Consider the following 23,258-nt stretch of genomic DNA (forward strand, 5'->3'; position numbering starts at 1 on the left):
TGTGAGGTCAGGGGTCAGCTGGCATGTCTCCAGCTTTGAAGGCCTAAATGCTTCTGATGTCACAGTGGGGTGCATTCCTGTGGGATACAGAGGGCTCAGCTGCTCCAAGCACGGGGTGGCATTGGCCACAGGCAGGGTGAGGATCAGGAGGTAGGCCTTGGTCTGTGCAGTGTGGTTGGAAACCCAGCTCCCGGCAGATGTCAGCCCTCCCTCCCGCCATTGCTCTTGGCCCTCTCCTCTCTGCCATGGCTTCTCCAAGAGCCCTGGCCCCTGGGGCTGTACAGGCCCACTCACATGAGAGATAGGCACCCCAGGCCTCAATCCGACCTTATCCAATGTCCTCCAGCTTGTTAACCACTTGGTCTTGGATGACCTCTCTGGTCACCAGGGTCCTCATGAGTGAAATAGGGACAGCGATGCATACTGCGTGTGGTTTTGGGGAAATTAGATAAAGCACCTACGAAGCGTCCAGTTCCTGAATTCTGGTGGGTGTCCTCATATATCAGACAGACTCCACTTCAAACCTCAGCTCTACCAGAATCCATCTGTGTTAACTGGGGCAATTACTAAGCTCTCTGGATCCCAGTTTTCACCACATGAAGTGGGGCATCTTTTCTCTCTAAAGCCTGGAATTTTCCCTCGGGAAGTTCACAAGATTGCCCCCGGATAGAATCCAGCAGCAGCAGGCTCCTTCACAGGCATCTTAGGCCCTTCTCTCTTGCTTGGCGCAGCCCTCCCTTCCAGCTCACCTTCTTGTTCCTCTTTTCCTCCTCCACATGGGCCGCTCCACACCACACATCCTTCCCACACCCCTCTTCGCTAGACCCCTGACTAGCTTCTCCTAACGCCATCCCCCAACCCACCCACTTGACAGACACTTATATTTCCTTCAAGCTCATCCTAAATGCCATCTGCTCTGCCGAGAGGTCAGGGAAAGCATGGCGGAGATGGTGGTTTTCCCTGCCCCACCACAGGACGTAATCATCTAACAGCCCCTCGGACACAACTCAGCTGAGGGTGTCGTGTGTTGTGATGTGTTTTCCTCCTAGAGCATGAGGTTTGGGCTCTGCTCCTCACTGCCTGCTCCCAGGGCCTGGCACAGTGCTCAGGGAGTGTCCGTGGGAGGGTTTGAAGCTGCTCTGGCCACCGTTGTGTGTCTGCAGTTTGCAGGGCTGAGCCTCACTCAGTCTACCAGGGGCTGCAAGGTGTTGCCTCCCTGGGCGTGGTCGTCATTAGGTCTGGTCAAATGTTCCAATTGGCTCTCTCTTCTTCTGGGCACATGGTGGGATCACCATTCCCTGCCCCTTCTGAGGGATGTGGCATGTGATTTGTTCTGGCCAATGAAAGGGCAGCAGAATCAGAGGGTTACTGCTGAGTGGAGGCTCTAGGGACAGAGTATTACTTGCCATGTTTCTTCCCCTGCCTTGAGGATTATGGAAGCACGCAGTGGGATGGAGCCTCTGGCAGCCCACATGCTGCAGAGACCCTGCCAGCCTAGATCTGACCTGTACCATGAATGAGAAATTGACATTTGCTTTGTTAAGCCGATGAGATTTGAGGGCTGGCTGTTTCTGCAGCAAAACCTAGTCCATCCTGACTGACCCAAGAGACCATGCAGGTGACAAGTATAAGAAGGAGTGGGTTTCAGGTAAGGCATGAATAGGAATGAGGGTGGGGATGGGTGTGTCTTGCTGAAGACTGCACATCCTACCCAAAGACATTCAAATGCATCACTTTTAAAAACACCACACTAGCTCAATAACACCCATCTGCCAGTGACTCAGATTGGGCCAAAAACCACAGCTGACTCTCTCTTCTGTGGGTCTAGGGATGGAGGGCAAGGGCGTAGGCATCAGTCTGAACCCTCCCCACAGTGTGAAGACTTACTCTAGGTGGTGCATACAGGTAGTGCCCGAGTTCTTCTCCCAGTTTGCAGGTGTGATGGCAGAGGGACACATCAGCTCTTCTCTCTGGATGCCCAGGCCCACAGCCAGGGCTGGCTGACTCTCAAGGACTCCCCCAGGCCCTGGAAGGCAAGCCACTGGCTGATGATAAATTCTGTGTTGGGTCAGAGTGGGAGCCCTGACCTCCCTTGAGACCTTGTGGGGAGCTTCCTCCCAGCTCCGGTCTCCTCGGCCTGTCTTCGAGGCTGCCCGGAAGCTGTCTCCCTGTGATTAATGAGCATTTCCCCTCCCTCGGGCCCATGCTGGGGGACGGATGGGATGTGGCTTTGGCTGTTGTGGGTAGTGCTGGGGATTGGGGAGCCTTGGAGCGTGGGCTGCAGCTGTTTACTTGGCAGGGCCTCACTTGCAGATGTGAGGCTGCAGGGTGGGTAGAGAAGCTGAGGGGTGGGGTAGAACCCAACGAGAAGCCAGGACCACTGCCCCTCCTCAGGAAGAGCCTGTGTGCTCCTGGAGCAGGGCTCACACTCATTGCCCCACGTTCAGAACCCTGGTTCTCAGAACCTGCCCCCTGATGGTGGCCTGGCTGCCTCCAGCTGTCTCCAAGTGTTGGTCAAGTTTCTTGCCCCAGACTCTCCTGGATGCTCAGCCGAAGGCCTCTCTTACTCAAGCCAGTGTGGTTTTGGTTTTGGGGCTGAAGAAGCATTGGGCTCCAGCCCAGCTCCAATTATCTTGGGCAGTAGAATTTGGGGCTGGGAGAGGTCAGGCATGGAAGAGTTCTTAGCTAATGGAAAGATGGAACTGTGGGCTCCTCCCTGCGTAGCTCATCTCAGGGGATGGGGCAGGCCCTGCTTCTTCCTAGAGTGCAGCCATGGGTTTCCAGGATGTGAGCTCAGCAACTCTGGGTGGGGGTCCTTTTCCCACCCCATCTGACACATTTTCTGTCCCTTGTCCGGAGGGACCTGCCAGGTCTTTTTCAACCTAGAACAAAAAGTTGTAGAGGATGCAATCAGGAGAAGCTTCTCAAGTCACTGGCTGAATGTGGTGAGATTGGAGTAGAGAGGGCATTCAATATACTCTATCAGTGGTGAATAGTTTTGTGCTTATTGACATGAATAATTCATCCATTCCTTCTTCTTCCATCCTTCCAAGCTCATCCATCCCTCTATTAATTTATCTATCCTCCAATCAAGCCATCTATCCATCTGTCCATCCGTCCGTCCATCCATCCATCCATCCATCCATCCATCCATCCATCCATCCATCCATCCATCCATCCCCATGATCATCTAGGTGAGTACTTGCTCTGGGCCAGACCTTGTGTCAGTTGCTAGGATACAGTGATAAACAGTTCATGATCCCTGCCCTGAAAGTGTTCTCAGTCTGGTTAACAGCTATTCAAATAAACACCGGCATCTCCTCAGCAATATCATGCTGTAGTGAATGTGAAAGTTGTTTCATGAATCCAGAGGATTAACTGACTCCAACTCAAATGTCACCTCTCTAGAACACTTTCTCTGATTCCACTGTGTGGCATGGGAATTTGAGGGGCAGAGAAGAGGGTGAAGAGCATTTCTGGCACATGGACCAGGTGCTGCCAGGCCAGAGTTCTGCAAATACGTAGCATGTTCAAGGCCGCAGGGGGTGGGGGCTGGAGAAGGAGCAATGTGAGGGAATCGGCTGGAAGGGCAAGGTGGGCCTGAGTGAGGAGGGCCTTGAATGCCAGGCCAAGGCTCTTGGGTTTTAGCCTGTGGTCCTTGAGGCACAAGGGAGCAGTGGGAAGCAGAGGCCAAGCCTGGTCAGATGTGTATTTTAGGAAGGTCATTGAGGCAGTCATATCTGGGTTTGGATTCAACTCTGCCAGTTTCTAATTCTGTGACCTTGGGCAAGCAAATTAACCTCCCTGAGGCTGTTTCCTTTTTTTCCCAAATGGAGGTGATGCTCTCTACTTCATTGGGTTGTTGGGTCTGTAATGAGATCCTACTGAGATGTACTTGATGCAGTTCTTGGCACACCGTAGATGCCCAAATAACCACCTTATTAAGGGCTCCGCTGGGACGTAGTTGGAATTAGAGCTTGGGTCTTCTGCTGATTCCAACTCATGGTGCGTGTTAGAGCTAGTCACTTCATTTCCATGGGCTTCAGTTTTCTTATCCACAAAACAGTCATAAAAGCCCCTGCGTGGGAGTGCTGTGAGGAGGGGACAAGGTGATGGGTGTGCTGCCAGGTCAGCTGGTGGTAACAGACTCAGCCAACCAGTGGTGCCCCAACTTGGGCAGGTCCTGGGGATGGCACCAATGACCCTGGGTGGCCTGGCACCTGGCCACTCGAAACTCTTCCCACCCATGAGTGGCTCCCTCACCCCCGCCCTGTCCCGCCCTGCCCAGCTGCTCTGAGGAGATGGCTCCCTGGCTTCGTGACTGCAGCTGCTAATCCCAGGGAGCAGCGGGCTGAGGCGAGACCCGACACGTCTGCGGCACTCGGCAGCCCGACTTACCCAACGCATTGGCTCTATGCCATCCCCATCAGCTATAGAGTGGAGCTGCTGCCCATCAACCCTGCCTGGCACCCCAGGCTGACCTTGGCTCCTGCCTGACCTTGGATCTCGATGGGCCAGGGAAGAAGTCAGAGAAAGCTGTGTCCAGAAGTAGAGCCATGCCCATAAGGACCCACTCAACTTGTCCTGTGAGCAGCAGGAAGGTCTTGCACCCATAGTTTCTGCTCTCACATATCAGTCTCTGTCAGAGCCTCAGTTGGTTCATCTGCAAAATGGGAGAGATAATACTGACCTCACAGGTTTTACGTGGGAGTCAAGAGAAGAAGAGGGAGGGAAAGACATTTGTAGGGTGTAACTCATGCATGTTTGGTGCCTAATGGCAGTCACTGAGTGCCTGGCATGGCAGCTCAGTGTGATGGCTTACAATGGGAACACCTTCCAGAAGGAAATAAAGGGTTCTGGGGAAGCAGGGACCCGGCAGGTAAACAGCAACAGCCAGGATCCACGAGTGCCATCCCTTCTCACCTGGCTCTCGCTATGTGTGTACATACATACTCACACACATACAAATGCACAATGCACATATGACACAAACAAATACGTCTATATTTACACAATATAGACACAGCACGATACACAATGTCAATGTACACCTGTGCTTCAGGATTCACACACATCACAAGCAAATGCACAGACCCATGCCCACCGTCCATTTGCACACCTGCAACTCATACATGATGATGCCTTTTCCAGGATAAAAATACCCATTTACTTGTGTTGACCCTATTAGTCCTGCAGCAGAATGTACCAGAATAAACATTCCACTATAACATCGAAGCTCTTTAGATCTGTAGAGTAAGGAGGAGACTGTAGAGGGCTCCCCTCCCCATCCTCGCTTGCTCACTTGCAGATGGGGAACCTGAGGCTCAGAGAACTTAGGGCCATGCCACTGCTAGCCTGTGACTTTGGTCAAGGCAGTGTTCTCGTTGTGCTCCTGGATGATCCCTTTAGTGCCTGCAACTTTCCTCCTCCCTTCTCTGCTCTGGTCACAGGATCTAGCATGTCCCATGGTTCCCCGGCCCCTCACTTGACCCTCAGCTCCTCATGTGGGGCAAGAAAGAGGTTAAGCCCTAACTTGAGAAGCAGGAGCATCCTGTGCTGGGGCTGGCACAGATGAGTGGTCGCCACAGCAGTTGCGTCCTCTGAAAAGACAGCAAAGCCTGGCTGTTCACACCAGGAAGGGGGTTGTCCAGGGGCTGGTTTTTCCATGGACATCTCAAGCCCAGGGCTTATGGATTTCAGTCTTTTGAAGAATATTTGATAGCCGAGAATGAAATGATCGACTCCACAAACTGACTGCAAAATCAAAATTAATGTTTAATTGAATATGTGCATAACATAACATCATGTCAACTTGTTAAATTCAACTCACTCCAGCTCCTATGAAGTTAGGTGTAAATGATACTTGCGTGAGATGTGGATGCATTCTGATGTGTTTATATGATGTGGTATGACATTCTAGAGTGAGAGGGTTAGAGGCTATGACTATTTAAAAACAGTCTATTAGGGCAGCATGGGGGTTGGGATGCAGCCAATAATAGCTGAGCAGCTACTTTCTGACTGTCCCACCAGTGCCCATTGGAGGCGTTTCCAGCACCGATGGATAGACAAAATAACTTATAGGGAGCACTTGAGTGAATATTCTAGAGTCCTCCCAGACGATCTGGTAAGTTCACGCAGTATCTGAGAGTGATCTGCTTGTCCTGGTCTGTCTCCTGGGGGCTGGGGATGCAGATGGGGCAAGAAAAGATAGCCTGCAGAAGAGGAACCTGGGGCTTTCACAATTGCCTCCATACCTGAGGCAGCCCTAAGGCCCATGGGCAGAGCATCTGGGACATGGTATTACCGGATTTTGGGTGACTGTAAGGAAGAATGACAGACTGCCTTGTTAAAGAGAATCACAAAGTGGCTCACTACTGCACAGCACTGGGCTATATCTGCAAAGCATTTGTAGACAATCTTACTTTCACCTTGGAATGGCAGGATCAGTTGACATATATGGGCAATGGGGCTAGTGAGGTGCAGGAGGGTTGAGTGAGTCACTGGGGTCCTCACTGTTGAGAAAGAACAGCTTTGGAACTAGAGCTAACTCTCCTGACGTCTGGGCTGGGTAGAGCTGCCATGCCCCACCCTTTGTCATGCTATCCTTGGGAGGTGCTTTGGCCAAGGCATGGTTCATGCTGCTCTTCCACATTTGCACAGGGCGTCTACCTCCACTCCGTGGCCCTGCATCACGCAGCTGTCTGAGCACAGTGTGCTGTGCTGGAGGTGGTTAGTGCTCACAGGAGCCATGGGCTCCCTCAGACTTCCCAGCCTCCTGTGCTGAGACTGGGCCCAGGTGACTGGTCTGGCCAATGGACTGGGAGCAATGGGGATGTGTCCCTTCCAGGCCCAGCAGGGGCCATTTACCTCGAAGCTAATGGGGCATGGGCTCCAGGGCGCCCACTTCCCCAGCCCCTCCCTTTGGGAGGCCATGGATATTTTGTATTTATAATTTCTGTGTACAGTGGTGTGTGAGCTGCTATGGGCATTTTACATTTAGAATTTTCTCCAACTTTTCATAGAAAGGGCCTCCCAGGCCAGGCGCGGTGGCTCATGCCTGTAATCTCAGCACTCTGGGAGGACGAGGCGGGCGGATCACGAGGTCAGGAGATTAAGACCATCCTGGCTAACACGGTGAAACCCTGTCTCTACTAGTAATACAAAAAATTAGCCGGGCGTGGTGGCAGGCGCCTGTAGTCCCAGCTACTTGGGAGGCTGGCTGAGGTAGGAGAATGGCATGAACCCGGGAGACGGAGTTTGCAGTGAGCCGAGATCATGCCACTGCACTCCAGCCTGGGCGACAGAGCGAGACTCCGTCTAAAAAAAAAAAAAGAAGAAAGGGCCCCCCAAATTGTGCAAGTTTCAGAACCACAAAATCTGGTTGTGCCCCCGAGGCCAGGCAGCTAAGAGATGTGTACCTCCTCCATCCTGTTCTCCCCAGCTCTGCAGTGGCCTTGGAGGTCAAAGCCACACAATGAAGGAGGGCAGCCTGCCTGGGCACGCCTTTATTTGAGTGAGGAGAGAGCATCCTGGGAAGGCCCTGCAATGTGGGGACTTATTTGTCACACGGCCTAACCTGTGATGCTGACCCATGCACAGAGGAGGAGACTGAGACTTTTCCTTGGGGTTAGTGCAGGTGTTCCCCAGAGCTGCAGAGACTTGGATCTTCCTTCCCATAGAGACCAGGACCCTATGTACCCTGGTCTGTGGACTCCAAATTCGGTGCTTTGAGCTCAGGAGCCTTGGGCTAAGGCCAGGTGTCCCAGAAGCTTCAGGGAGACCAACAGCGTCTCTCAAGGGTCCTTCAGAATAAGGAGTTGAGGGCTGAGCTCACAGCCTGGAGACACAGGGTGTGGGCAGCTCTGGAAATATCTGAGGGTGTCTGGTGTCCTCAGAAACATCTGAGTACCCCCAGCCTGACACCCTCAAGGTTGTACTCACAGGTGCACATCAGAGGTCACTGCCTCAGGGGAATTTGTTTCTCCCAACATAAATAGGAATTGGGAAATAGCCAAGCAGCCCTGGTTTCTGATGCAGCTGTTCCCTGGTGCAGCTCTAGAATCCGGCTCAGCTCCCTCCTGAGAGAGGGGAGAGGCTGCAGCTGAGCAGATCTGATGGACCTGGCAGGAGGGTGGTTACATCCTGGTGCTCACTGTGCCTGCTCTGTCCTGCAGGGCAGTGGCTGCTGGGCTGGCAGGGGAGGGCGAGGCATTTGAATCAGACACGGAGAGTCAGACCTGGAAAGGCGGTGGGGCTCTCTTGCCTGTCACCTAAGGCAGCATCCTTAATAAGCAGGTCCTTGGACATGGACAGTCTGCATTCCTTTTTTTTTTTTTTCTTTTTTTTGAGACAGAGTCTAACTCCATCACCCAGGCTGAAGTGAAATAGTGCAGTCTTGGCTCACTGCAACCTCCACCTCCTGGGTTCAAGTGATTCTCCTGCCTCAGCCTCCTGAGTAGCTGAGATTACAGGTGCACACCACTACACCCAGCTAATTTTTGTATTTTTAGTAGAGACAGGGTTTCATCATGCTGGCTAGGTTGGTCTTGAACTCCTGGGCTCAAGTAATCCACCCTCCTCAGCCTCCTAAAGTGCTGGGATTATGGCCGTGGGCCACCACGCCCGGCTTGTATTCATTTTTAAACAGCCAATTGAAACAACACCGTGTGGACATATATACTTTCTTGATTGCATGGAAGCACATATGTGCTACTCATGTGTGCCATTTTATCTAAAATGGAGATTATACCTATGCACTAAGGCGGAAGAATTAAATAAAAGCAATTGTATGCCATAGGCTAGCAGAAGGCTTTACCCAGAATTGGCATTTGACCTGCTACATATATCACAGTTACTGTTACAATTGCTCTTGCCTTTGTTGTAATTTTTTGTATTTTTTTGTAGCTCTGATGCCACCCAGGTAAGGGCTTTGTGGTATTGGTAAGGTCTTTGGCCACGAGGGGCTCAGGGCCCTTCTGCCCTTGTCCTGGAGCCCAGTTTTCTCGCCTTGTGATGCTCTGGCCTGAGTTGTCTGCAGGCCTCATCTCTGTCTGAGCTCGTCCCCAACCGACCAGGCCAAACTGGTCAGCAGTGCTTGAGCTGGAATGGAGCTTGGTGTCCTGCAGCTTTGGGTGTCCTCTGAGGCTTCTAGGAGCTGGACTGTGTTCTGGTTTTGTCTGCTACTGCCGTGGTCCAGCACACCAGCCTTCCTGAGTGTGCAGAGCTGCACCAATAAACTCTGGCCCTGCAAAACAGCCTCTGCTCTCTCCTGCTGCTGGGGAGCAGCCTGGTAACCCCTGTAGCTTTAGGTAGGAAAGGCTGTTCCCAAGCTGGGTCTTGCCTAGAAGGCTCTCCTTGGTATCTTAGGTCAGGTTCACCAGAAACAGGAGCTGAAGCAGGGATTCCCGTACAAGTGGTGCACTGAGGGGAATTCTCCAGAGACAGTGAGAGAAGCAGGATAGGGGAGGGGAAAGAGCTAAGCAGAGGTGCAAAGTGCAGCCTTCGTCTCATCCCACAGGGAGCTCAGGAAGGGGAATTGCACTGAAGATTTGTCCCATCGTGAAGCAAGAGCACTGGAACTTACACTCCACCATCAGTAAGTCATGGGCAGGGGGCTGACCTTCGGAGGGGTGGGCAAATTTCAGGCATCCTTGGACAAGATGGCTCCCCTTGGCTTGAGAAGGTGTGGAGTGTACTGTTGGCTGCACACCGCATCCTGCAACACCTGGGTGATGGATCCTCATGTCCAGGCAAGGGGCTCTGAGTGGGGCATCAGTCACATTGCCACACCCTTCATGGCCATCTCTTCTCTCCAATGATGACCTTGTATTCTCCCCAGGTTCCATTCTATGTGGCTTAATAAACACAGGGTTATCTGGGCCTACTGTGGGCCAGGCCCCAGCGAGGGTCTGGGCAGGTTGAAGTATACACAAATAACAGGCTCATCTGGCAGGTCTGTTGGTGCTTCTGCAGATGGCTTCCACATTCACCCCCATCTCATCCCTGGGGCGCTCTTCTTCCCTCTAAACCTGCCCAAGGCTACGTTTACTAGAGCTGCATGTTGATATGCATGTTGCATGCTCCAAAGCAGAGGAAGGCCAACCAGGAGAATGTATTTTTTATTTTACAAAAGCAGCTAGAAAGTACCACTTTCTTTGGGATGGGTGGGTGGAGGTGGAGGAAGGGTCTGCCTAACTTGCCTGCATGTTTTTCTCACTTCTGCACACTTTCTGAGCCAAGCAGAGGAGGCAGCACAGAGAAGCACTCTCTCTCCTGCCCTCCTCTCCACCACCCTCTCCCTCCCTGCTGGGCTGTCTCAGCTGCAGCCCAGGCCTTGTAGCTACTGCTGGGGAAAACAGAAAACCACAGCTATGCAGCACCAAACAGGCCTGCATCATGTTTATGAAATGACAGAGTCCTGGGCCCTTCTCCAAAGAGGCTGGGGCTCCCTGCAGCAACTCAGGCAGCTCTTCCACATCCAAGGTTGTGCTTAGGAGGCTGCAAAGCCCTTAGCGGTCATTGCTCCAAGTCTCTCATTTCAACAGGAGGCCCAGAGATGGGGAGGGAGTTGGACAAGATCACACAGAGCACTGAGAGCTGGTTAAGGCAAGTTTGAGGAAGGCCGAGGTTGAGGTTCCTGGGTGAGGGCAGGGGGAAGGGGCTCTCATTCAAGTTCAAGTTCATGTTCACATGTGACTGCTCTTAGGTTCCACCTCCTCTGCTCCCTCATGTCTAATCAGCTGCTTCTTTTCGACCTAAGGGCCCTGTCACAGGAGAACAAAGAAGGAAGGCAGAGGAGATCATGCTCCAGCCAGCAGGGAATCTCCATTTTTTTCAGCCTCATACCTTGGAAAGTACAAAGGAGTGAGAGCTGGGACTACCAGCCAGAGGGTTCATGGAGGTAGTGGGAGGGGAAGATGGGTTCTGCATGGAGCCACTCCAGGGACTTTTCTTCTCTCTCACAGCCTGACAATCACCTCTAGCTGTTCCCAGTCCCATTCTCATCGATGACCTCGTCTCCTGTTTTTGTACAATATCTAGGTGATCTTCTCTTCTTTCCATCTTCAAATACTTGATCATTGATGCTCCCTTTTCTCTTCTCTCTCCTCCTGGGAAAAGAGAAGGACCAATATCCCCCTTTTCCTTCCTCCTGTTCTGTCCTTACCCCTCTGAGACCTGGCTCTAGCAGTAAGTCCCTCTCTGTTCTGCAGCACCAGCCTCTGCCCATCCCTGCCCTCTGTACACAAAGCTCTCACATTGTCTGCACTTCAAGAAATTTTGTGGCAAACCCTGGCAAATCCTGCCACTTGTTTCCACTCTACTCAAATGGCTTTGAGGTCATCATTGACCTATCCCATTTGACCCTGTCCTGTATCTGATGTTGTACCCTTTCTCCTTGATCCCACTCTGGCAACTCTCCCACTCCCCTTTCTTGGATCAACTGTCTTGCTCCTCAGTCTTGATCAATGCCTCCTTCTCTCTCTTTAGCCTTGGACCTTTTTGGCCAGGGAAATAAATGTGAAATACATAAAGCTTCATTTTATCTTATGATTATAGCTATGTTGATGTTACCCAAGACCTAAAAGTCACACTCTTTAATTACACTTCCCTCCTGTGTTCTGGATCCTCTTGGACCAGTCCTTACTCTGGCTCCCCTCCTGGATGTCTCCCAGACTTCTAATTAGAATTACTCTTTCCTATATCAAGTTAATTATCTTTCCCACCAACCTCCTCCATCCTTGGGTGAAAGCATCACTTGGTTGCAAAAGTCAGAAATCTGGGTTTCATTCTTGCGGTAGGTAGAATGATGCCCCCAGGCCCCAGGTATTGACATCCGAATCCCTGGGACTTTGCAGATGTGATCCAGTTTAGGATTTTGAGATGGGGAGATTATCTGGGAGAGCCTGATGTCATCATAAGGTTCTTATAAGAGGGAGGCAGGAGGGTTAGAGTGAGTAGTAAGAGATGCAACAGTGGAAGCAAGAGGTTGGGGTGATGTGGCCACAAGCCCAGGAGTGCTGACAGACATCAGAAGGGACAAGGAATGGTTTCTCCTCTGGAGCCTCCAGAAAGAACCAGCCCTGCTGACACCTTGATTTTAGGCTTGGAAGACTCATTTTGGACTTCTGACCCTGAACGTTGTAAGAGAATAAATTTACATATTTTAAACTGGTATGTTTGTGGTAATTTTTTAACAGAAGCCATAGGAAAGGAATACGATCCTGATGCTGTTTCTCCATCACTAGCTGCACTCATTTGGCCCCTAGTCCAATCAATTTTATCTCCAAAATACCTTTCAGGTTAGCTCCTCCTTTCTGCCTCAAGCCTATGTAATCATTATTTCTCCTAAGAGGTCCTGCAATGATCTTTTAACTGATCACCCTATTATTCCGTGCCATCCCTGTCACTGTGTCAAGAGTTAGGATCTGATCTGCATTTCATGAAAATGATAGTCCTCTCTCCACAACTTTGCAGGCTAAAGTGGGAGTTTAATTACTCAGGCTATGGGGGGCCCTGGAGTGTGCTCTATGACCAGTCACTAGCCTCTCTCTCCTGCCCAGATCCCTACCTCACACCCTACCGTTTAGGCACTTGGGGTAATGGCAGTGGGCACTTTGTCCATGTGGTTTCATCACCCTGACATACTCTCCTGTGACTTCTACCAACCCTTCAAGAGTCTGCACCTTCTTTGGGCCTCAGCTTTCTCATCTGTACCATCAAGGGGCTTATCCAGATGAGCTCAAAGCTCTATGGAACTCCTCAGCCTGAATAATTGAACAGAGTAGATTTCATTCACCACCAGTGCTCAGAAGACGCCTCAAGAGGGCTTTTAGCCCATCCCTGTCTTGGGGATAGTTGTGCTTAATGGGCTGTGTTTCCCAATGATGCCATCTCAGAGTTAGTGGGGTATGCATATGTGTGCTGCATATGTGGCATGTGCTTGCATGTTTTAGGGGGAACAACAGAATTTTAAACCGTTTATTAAAGAGCCACTAACAGTGCCTTGGATATGAAATTTCTCCTGGAAAAAAACTCTCTGTTTTGACGATTTAAGTGTTAATGATTCAAAACCATATGGATCACATTTCCCTCCCATCCACGTGGTTTTTAAAGAGTATCAGAAAGACTGCTTAGGGCAAAATGCATTTATGATTCTATCGATCTTGTAGCATTGCAAGGGCTGTTCAACAGACCTGAGAAAGAGGAGAGCCTGTGGGGCCAGGATGTGGGCCTTTCCCTGGGCCCTCTGCACGTAGTCTCCAAGGCAAGCAGCTCTTGGCATCTGGGGAGAGTTTTCAGTACACAACTTGGTGGGAAAGGAATGCTGCATCCCGGTGGGATTTTTTGCAAAACCTCCAGAACTAATTTTAAAATGACTTAGGTTTTGGCAGACTGAAGAGGTGTTAACTCAAACCCGGGTGTATTTCAAGGGAAATGTAATTAGAAAAATGCTCTCCTAGTTAGCTGGGAGCCTGTGCCGAGCAATAAAATTCTTGTTGGAGAATTGTTTGGTGAGATAAAAAAACAAAACAAAACAAAACAAAAAACCAAAAAAAGCGTGCTGCCATCAGGGTCAGTGTGCAGACATGCACATGGGCTTCCCACCTCCCTCCCCTGCCAGGCCCTGGCACCCACACTTAGGCACTTGGGGCTGCTGAGCCTAGCATGGAGTGAACACATGCAGGCACCATGGAAAGGGCTCCTGCCCATAGGGACCAAGCCACCCTGAGCCAGTAATGAGAGTGGGGTGGAGTAGGGGGCCTGGCTGAGGGTGAGCATAGACTTGGATCCATTCAGATTCCTGGGCCTAACCCCTTTATTGTCCCATCAGATGACTCTGACAATTGGTCAGACTTAACCCATCTGGCCTAAGAGTGAAGTCTCGCCTCCCAGTTTGGCAATCCAGGACTCAATTCCTCTTGCTGGCTTCATCTTTCCATTCCCTCCTCTGTGCTTCCTTTGCTAGTAGCCCTTCCCCAGACTCTCCATGGCCCCACTCCTCCCTTCCTAGTTCAGGTATCCCTCTGCCTGGGACACCAGGCTTGCTTTCTTCCCCAAAGAACAAGCCATCCCTCAAGAACACAGAAGAACCTCTGTTTCCTCTATGGAGAAGTCCCTATGGGAGTTTGTCCATCATTTCACTGTGGATACACATCTGTGACTGTAGCACTTCACATGGTCCCCCCATTGGGCCTGAATCTCAGCCCCAGCTTTGAGCTCCTATGGGGAAGGGATTTGTCTGAATCCTGTGTGCACTATGCCAGGGCCTAGCATAGAGCTTGACATGTGGTTAAGTACTCAACAAATATGGAAGGAGTAGGGTAAATTTTGAGAATTGCTAGCACCATTTCTACCACTCATCCATTTGATCCATCCACTCATGAATCCACCCATCCATTCACCTATCTATCCACCCAACACCCATCCAGCCATATACCATTCATCCATCCATTCTTTTATGGATCCATCTATCTATCCACCCATCCATCCTTCCATCCACCCAGGCATGCATGCATCTGTCCTTTTTACCATCATCTATCCATCCACTAAGTCACCCACACATCAGGCACTCATTCAACAGATAGGGTGCTTTTTCTGTAGTCACGTTGCATTAATACAAGGTGATCTTGGAGTATTTCAAACCCATAGACTACTAGCATAACAAACAACTATGGATGACCCGTGAGCTCTATCTTATCCTAATATTGTGCCATATCTATTTCAGATTTTTCTTTTCAAGAAGTAAAATACTATAGATAAGACTGTGGCCCCATATGTGGCCTCCACAATTCTAATCCTCTTCCTCCTTCTGCAGAGATGGTGCCTTTCTTCTTATGCATGTTTTTATTTTTTAACCATGTATTTTTGTGTTCATAAACAACATACAGTGTTGTTGTTCAGGTTTAAACTTTTATGTAAATGGTATTCCACTGTATATGTCACTTTATGACTTGATGTATTTTGCTTATTCTATGATCCCATTGCACATTTTATATCTATCTCCATTAAGCCATTGGCTTGCTGTGTGATCCTTTTTCTCTCTCCATTTGGGTTGCAAGCTCCCAGAGCACAGGTAGCTCATCCTACTCACTATTTCCCAAGCCTGGCATGGTCTTTGTTAGTTGCCTACATAGATAATGGACAGACCTTTACAAAGTGCCAATCCTGTACTAAGCCCCATGCTGTGTGGTGGGCACCCAGATGTGAGTCAGACCCCGTCCTAGCTCCTGAGTAGTTGCAGATTAAAAGGCCTCTCTCAGGTAAAACTTTGTATCGAGGCAGGCTTTTTGAAGCTGTATTGCATTCACCCATTGATTCCCTCATTCATTCAGTCAGCGAATATTTCCTGAGCACCTTCTATGTGCCAGGCTCTGCTCATGCTGGGATGCAGCAAGGAGTCATAGGAGTAAGTTTCTCGCCCTCCGTATTGTGGGAAGCAAGAGAGGAAACAAAGTGCGCACACAATGGCAGATGGGAGCAACCTCCCTGCAGAGCACTGAAGGAGTCTGATGCGTTACTGAGTTGTGAATAAGGAAACTAGTGGGGCAGTTGGGCCTCTCTGAGGAGGGGACACTTTAATTTGAGATCTGAATGATGGAGACCAGGGGAAGAGGACACAGAAGGGAGAGAATTTGGCCCACTGGAGGGAAGGAAGAGGGCTGTATGCCTAAATGGGGGAAGAGGGAGGGGTGGAGCCAAGCTAGCCGTTGGATTGTGCGTGGCTTTGTAAGGCAGGTAGGGGGCTTATGTTTTATTCCAGCCAGATAAGGATACTTCAGAGGGTTTAAAACAGATAAGTGATGGGATCCAATGACTCTTCAAAGTCATGGAAGGTGGGGGCCCCAGAGTTGCAGTTGGAAGGGAAGTTAGGCGCCTCTCACACAATCCAGATTTAGTGGCTGCCGCTTGGCCCTGGTTGTGGGCAGTGGGCTTAGAGAGAAGTGGCTTTGGGGTATGTCTCCAGGGCAGAGTTGATAGGTCTTGCTGAAAGGATGGGTGTAGGAGGGGAGGGCAAGAGAGTATTTGAGGATAACGTACAGGCTCGTGACCTTGAGCCACTGGGTGGATGGCGGGAGTAGTGTTCACCGGGAGAGGAGTTGGAGGTTTGGGTGGAAAGACAGAGTTATGCTTTGGTCTGGCTGTTTCTGAACTGCCTTATGGACAGCCAAATGGAGCTGCCAATCAAGTGATTCAGCTTGGGGTCCCCAGAGAGGTCATAGCTGGAGCCACATCACCTTGAGCATCTGTCCCTGGAGTGAGGCTGATACCTGGTGCTTGGCAGGTGCCTTGTCCTGCCCACTTGCCTGAGGGTGCCGCTCACAGCCCCGCTCTCATGTTCACTGTGTGCCTTCTGGGGGTTAGGCTGGGTAGGGATTAATGTGCCCATTTTATGGCTGGGAAGACAGAGGCTAAGGGAGGGCAGTGATTGGCCCAAGACCACACAGGCAGAGCCCGGACCCTGCTCCTACTCCAGGGGTGGATTCTCTTTCCACCTGCAGGCCACTTCTGCATAACTGGGTGAGTGAGGGAAGCTTCAGTCTTTTCTGGATCTCTGTTTCTTCCTCTGTAAATTCCCTTTTTTGTTTTCATGATGCATCCAAGGTCAAAGTGGCTGAAAGATGCCAGAGTCAGGGCTATTCTGGCTGTTCTGGTGACCAGTGTTGGTCAAGGGCTGCAGTCACCCATTTGTGAGTGCACAAAATTGCTCCTCTCCTCCACTTTGTAAGGGAAGAAGTGAAGGATCTGAGTCATGAGGATAAGGGAAGGACCTCTGAAAGTCATAGCTCACAGCCGTAAGTGCTTATAATGCTCTGGGCACGGTGCTAGGTACAGCAAAGTGCTACAGACCTGGAGAGTGAGTACTGGAATCATATCCATTTCATGAAGAGGAAACGAGGTAGTCTTAGTGAAATCACTGGCTCAGCTTCACACAGTGAGGACCAGAGCTGGAATTCAGACCCAGGAGTTTGGAATACAAAGCCCACCCCTTAGCCACATCACTCCACAGTGGTGTTAAATCAATAAGTCGTTGTTCATCTGTTTATGTTAGGGGTGGGGAAACTGAGGCCCTGCATGTGAGCGGTTTCCAGCAGGAGCACCTAGAAGTGAAAGGCTCAAACAGTCAAAACCTTGGAGTGTCAGGAGATGCTGGGGACAAGGTTTCCTAGTATGGGCCTTTGCCTGCCTGTGTGTGATAAGCCCTTTACCATGTAAACAGCAGTGTCCTGGGGAAACAGGAAGGGCAGACAGGGGCCCTGGCATGCTGGCTGGCCAGGGGCAGATTAGCTAATGGCTGGGAAGGAGAGGCTCAATGTCTGCGCTGTGCTTCCCACCGAGGGGAAGCTGCTGACAGGGAATAGGAAGGCAGGGGCCTCTTCCAGGGGTGGGACAGGCCTGGCCCCCGGCTCCTCTACCAATTGTGCAACTGGGGCAGGGCTGCCCTGCTTTTTGTTCCTGAAACTAGGGCTGATTTAAAGTGAAATCTTCCATTCCATGAGCAAATATTGAGCACTTACTATGTGCCAGATGAGGGACAGCTGCAGATAGGATCCCCCTCCCCCAGCCTATTGTTTAGTGAGGGTGCTGCCCTCTCCCGGGGATGGGGACATAGCGCATTAGGGGGCACCTCCTGGTGGGAGCCCTGGAGGAAATGATTTTCAATGAACCCTAAAATGTGAGTGGGCAGAGGGAATAGCCACACCCAGGCTCAGAGCCTGGTAGGCATGTCATTTTTAAGATGGGAAGGAACTTGATTGGTTTGGCTTTTTGTTTTCAGGTAAAATTCACATAACGTAAACCATTTTTAAATGTACAATTGAGTGGCAATTCATACAGCCACAAGGTTGTGCAACCATTACCCTGTTTAGTTCCACCACCTCCACCGCCTGCTTCTCACCCGGACCTCGGTGGTTTCCTGCTCCGAATGCTGGGATTCCACCATTCCAACAGCAGAGGCAGGTTTGGCCGTGTCATCACGACACACCCTTTGCTCACATAAAATGATATCATATTCACAAAAACCATTTGGAGGTAGATATGATTTGCCCATTCTACAGGTGGGGATACTGAAGAAAACTGGAGAGATTTGCCTAAAGTCACACAGTCATGGGCAGAGCCAGCCTCGGCATGCAGGCGTCAGAGGCTCATGTCTCAGGCACTGTGGCTCCCAAATATAGATCTTCAGACCAGCTGGGCACCTGGTCAATAATTTAGACTTGGGTCTGGGGCCTAGGCATCTGGATTCCCTTTAAGGCCTCCCCTCCCTGCCCAGGACAGGGAGGTACCTTGCCCCAGGCCTTGCCTGACTCAGGTCCCAGGCACAGGGTTCTGGGGACACAGCCAGCCTCAAGGTGGGACTTTTCAGGGAAGGCAGCTGGTGCACTGGCAGCTTGAGGGTGATGGACATGTGGGGGTGGCAGGGAGGGCAAGTGGAGCCAGAAATCTGGCCCAGTCAGTCCCAGGACAGAGGCTTCTTGTCAGCATCCCCGGGCGTTGGCCCTGCTGACAAATGGGCCACGACTTCTCTCGTGAATTTGCAGAGTGGCGTGTAATAATAAAATGCTCCTTAAAGCCGGGACATGGCAGGAGTGACTGCTTTTCCAGGTCCTAATAAGGATCATTAACTGCGTATGAAAGGTTTTATAAACATTTGTTAAGCTCCCTGAGCTAACTGTGCCCATGGCCTGTAGCTCCCTGAGATGTCACAGCCAGCTGGAGCCAGCTGGAAGGGTAGAGACACGGGACCTCAGATCTTGCTGCTCCAGATCTCAGAGGTTCCCCCACTCCCAGGCTTCTGCCCCTTGGCTGCGGCATGATGGGGCAGCTTGGAGTCCAGAAGCCCTGGGATAATATGTGTCCCAGGAATGAAGTGCTGGAGAGATAGTGGACTCCACCACTTCCTCTTTGAGCCTCAAGCTCCTCGCCTGTAAGGTAGAGATCATAGGTACTCCCATGCTGCTGGGGGGAGATTTGGTGAAATAAAATCCATGGGTGTGAGCTTCCCTTTTCTCCCCGTTCCCTCCTTTCCTCCTGCCTTCTCCCCTCTCTGCAGAAGCTAGCGGTTCTCCCCTAGAAGCTCAAGAAGAAGGAGGGGTTGGGGCTACAGGGATCCAGAGAGAAGAGGGGATAGAGGTACCGCCTTGGTGTGGGGACAAGGCCTGGGCCACATGCCACGCCTGAGAGAGGAGCCAGGCATCAGTGTCCCTCCCCCGTCGAACCATCCATTTTGTTTCCTATTCTGCCCTGTGCTGTCGTCACTTCCCAGTACTCCCCAGCGTTCAGGAAAATTCTGTTCTACATTATGATGTGGCCTCCGTGGCCTTCTGGGCAAATGGAAGAGGGTGCGCCTGACAGGGCTAGGGGAGGGGTGAGGACAGCAGCAGCTGTTGTTGGAGTAAGCTTGGAGCCAGGTGACAAGGACAGCACGATTCAGGCAGCATGGACTGGTCCAGGGCAGTGGGGACTTCTCCCCACGGTGGGGCAGCCAGGTCAGCATAAGGACTTTGTGGGCCTTGGTCCTGGCCTTGAGGGCAGGGTAAGTGGGAGAGGAGGAGGCCGAGGGCTGGCAGGGCCCAACCTCTCTCCCAACAACAGGACACTCAGCAGCCCTAGGCGCCCTGGCCTTGCCTAGACTCTTCCTTGATTTGGGGAATCCTGTTCCCATCTGGTTTCCCAGAGCCCTGGGGGCTGCACCACAGTTGGCTGGTTCTCAGGGTCCTTCTTTTCCCTGCCCCACCCCTCTCTGGTCCATCAGCTCCAGGAGCTCAGTTCCCATGTCTCTCCATTCCTGGGGAGACTCAATTATGAGACCACAAGCAATGCTGGCCGGCATATTCAAACACACATGTGCAACCCGACTACCCCAGCCCAAGCAAGGACCACTGGGGAGGAAGGGCAAGACAGGGCAGGGGAGCTGGGGTGGTGGGGGAGGTGAGGGCACTGAGATGGGTGCATGAGCTGGGAATGTTTGCAGAGGAAAAATGTGATCAGGAATGACCAACGAAGCTGCAGCTGGGGGAAGGGGTGTGTGCATGTCCTTCTGCCAAGAATTGGTGCTCCTTCTCCAGCTGGGAGCTCCTAGCCTTCGCCTAAGCCTCAGGTCAGCTGACTCCATGCCTGAGATCTCTTTGTCCAGACTCAGTTAGGAACCCTTCCTACCTGCTACCACCTTGAAGCTGTCTCCAGCTACCACTTGTAACAGTGCATTCGCATGACCTGTTCATGTTCCTGTGTCTCCCCCTTACTCCTCATGCTCAGAGCGGGGCCTTGTTCATCCTTGTTGCATCAGTATCCGGCTCAGGTGCTGGAATGTGGAAAGGAGCCAATACAATCTGACAGATGAATAAATGATGGATGGAGCTCAGGCACACCCGGAGCGAGTGAAGGTGCTTGGTGAGGATGGAATTTGCTGCAGTGAACAAATGCGGAGCCACAGCAGAACCTGACTCCAGCATGCTCCACACCTCCAGAGCCCATCAGGATCACATGGATGGTCCCACTTGCTTCTTCTGCCCTGGGGTCCTGGGATGTGCTTTACTAGCCTGGCCGGGGGTGGCTGCTCAGGACTTGGTCTGTTTCTTCCAGTGAGCGCTAAGAATTTAGGGGGCGACTCTATGACAAGGTCTCACAAACAGAGGGGCCACTATCATTTGAGAACTTCACAGCCAGGGCTCATGGGGCAGATGGGAAAACTGAGGCCCAGAGAGGGGCCGGGGCTGGCCAGGCTCACGGAATGGATGGGGTGGAGCTGGGAGTGAGCCTTACCTCATTGGCTGGGAAGTGAAGCCTGGTCTTGTGGCTGGAAAAAAGTCACAGCAGTGATGTCATGAAGGAAGGGAAGGGTGGGACTGAGATGGCACACACTACACACCTATACAATGACACAATGACACAGTGCTGCGGGCTCTTGTGACGATACCACTGGCTGCCTCACTTAGTTCAACGTATGTCTTGGGTCCCTCTTTGTCAGCCAAGCACGCTCAACCTCAGGTGTCTCTTATGAAGCCAGAAGGAAGGGCAGGAACAAATGAGAAGATTCCCTTTTAAAATGAGAAGGAAAAAGAATTCCTCCTGGCTCTTCAGCAGCCTCCCCTTCCCGTAAGGGAAACTATGAATTGGAGATGTTTTCAGTTGCGGAGCTTCCTTGCCGCTCAGTTGGCTGTTTATCTAGCCCCTCGCGGGTGCTGTGAATTTACAGCTTGGCCTCTCTGGAAGTAGCTTCCGGGAGAAAGATGGTGGAATTTTATTCTTGCTAATTTAAAACAATAATAATTGTTCACGTGTTAGGAAGCATTCCTATTAAATCAATCCAATCTTTTGGAACAACTGGAATTGAATGCAGCCAAGTTTCCAGATTGGGCCCCTGTTGGCTTTGTGATAGTCACTTGTTCATCCAGCCTTTGGCTTGAGCAAGAGATGGCTGACACGGCCCATGGGCCACCCCCACTAAGCACAGCACATGGGAAAGAGACAGTGTCAAAGAATGGCAAAGGTGACCCCTAGATACAGGTGTGATCATTCTCCTGGGGAACAGGAGGACAGGCGAGTAAATTGCAGTGACATAAGCTGTGGTTCTGGGACCAACAGGACTCACCCAGTGAGCAGATACCTGGTGGTGCCTTTCACCAACATCAGGAATCCCAAACGGAGGATGCGTTCTGGGAGGGGTCAGGGTTCTCTTTGGACACATCGGTCTGTGTTCAGCTTGTGGTGAACATGGGTGAATATGATTAAACCAAGTCCAAGGCAGGGTGGAAACTGAGGCCTGGATCAACTGAAGGTGAGGTGGAGGGGGTGGCTACTCAGAGAAGTCAGGAGCAGGCCCAACCCCAAATCAGTCTGCAAGGGGAGAGGAGAATGGGGATGGACCTCCATCTCCAGTTCTCCAAGGGGTCTGGCAGACACCATGAGAACAGCTATGCAGCCAGATCTGTGGGGAGGTCAAGGAACCAGACTGAGCTCTAGGCTGCAAGTCCGTGCTGAGAGCTGGCCTTTATTGTGGCTCCTCACACACACTGTGGGGCAGAGCAGATGCCCACATGATACTGGCACCTTGCAGGTCTGTATTAGAGGAGGCTCACTCTTGGGGCCCATGGACCATCCAGGAGGAGATGTCTGGGGAGCAACTGGACAGAGCAATCTGCATTCTAGAAGAAGGTGGGCACTAGCAGAAAGGAAGTCTCTGCACTGTCCTCGGAGCTGCTTCCGGATGGGTGGTGCCTTTGGATCACTCTCTGGGGTGGGCATGGCAGAGCAGGAGAGACTGGCTCGGGGACCTGGAGCTGGAGGCCTCCGTGGCAGCAGGGCCGTATGTCCCTGTTAGCCAGGGCTGCGCCCGTGGCCTGAGTGAACGTGGCTAACATCTCCTTTCAATCCCAAAGAACTGGTTTGGACAAGAAATAATTTTGTTTATGTTATCACGCCATCTAAAACAAATTTGCCAGTCTGTGGGCCACCCATGAGCCTGCCAACCAGGCTCTGCCCCAAAGAACCTCTCTGCCTCATTTCCCGGTGCCAACCTTTATTAGCTTGGTGGCCTCTGTGTTTTTCAGCTCCATCTTTTTCTTTAATGTTGCAAAATGGTCATCATAGAAATCACATGGGTGTCTGTTTCCCAAAGTAGCTGTGATACCGACGTGGATAACGATCTTTGTAAGTGCTCAGGGGGTCTACAGGAGACCCTGATCTCTGTCTGTCTGCTTCCATCTGTCTTTGTCTCTCTGTTTCTGTCTATCTGTCTCCTCTGTCTCTCTCTCTCTCTCCTCCAGAAGTCAGGCTGCCGTGGCTTTGAGGCTAGGAAAGCCACACCGACTCTTCTGGGGCTGAGAGCACTGTGACTTCCCTTTCTCTTTTCTTCCCCCTTTCCTCTTCATCCTGAGGACTCCTGAAGGACTCATTTTCAGGAGCCTGGGCCGTGAGTACAGATGAAGAGGGCTCCAGAGGGGGAAGGGGCGACCATCACACTGCAGCCTGTGAGGACGTTTTCTTCAGTTTTGGAAGCTCCAGACCTGGATCTGACAAAAAGCAGCAACGTCTCCGAGGAGAGAGAGGCAGGCTGTTTGGAAGGAGGGAGGTGGGAATCCTGCTTCTCTGGGTGTTCAGACCCCGTGGGGAGGGTTGCATTTACTCAGGATGATCGTGAGCCTTGGGTACATATCCAACTCAGTGTGTTGAAGAAACAGGGTATTCTGCCTAGAGAAGTCTCAGAGGTCAAGGATTCATCACTCTTACAAGAAAGGATGCATTCTCCTTTCTGGAAT

The 23,258-nt window shown here is 51.4% G+C and overlaps 2 long non-coding RNA genes across 5 annotated transcripts in view; both read left to right on the top strand.

The window, feature by feature from the left end:
• LOC101128393 (uncharacterized) overlaps nucleotides 1–23,258 on the top strand; it is a 199,849-nt gene that overhangs the window by 111,927 nt on the left and 64,664 nt on the right. For all 4 annotated transcript variants that reach the window (XR_010135167.1, XR_010135168.1, XR_010135169.1 and 1 more), the window contains one exon: nucleotides 9,518–9,595. This is a non-coding gene — a long non-coding RNA (uncharacterized lncRNA). The remainder of the gene's footprint in view (nucleotides 1–9,517; nucleotides 9,596–23,258) is intronic.
• LOC134759200 (uncharacterized) lies at nucleotides 88–3,537 on the top strand. Its single transcript, XR_010135171.1, has 3 exons — nucleotides 88–150; nucleotides 1,578–1,648; nucleotides 3,054–3,537. It is a non-coding gene; the product is annotated as an uncharacterized lncRNA (long non-coding RNA).

This window comes from Gorilla gorilla, chromosome 8, assembly GCF_029281585.2.
Source record: "Gorilla gorilla gorilla isolate KB3781 chromosome 8, NHGRI_mGorGor1-v2.1_pri, whole genome shotgun sequence".
Lineage (NCBI taxonomy): Eukaryota > Metazoa > Chordata > Mammalia > Primates > Hominidae > Gorilla > Gorilla gorilla.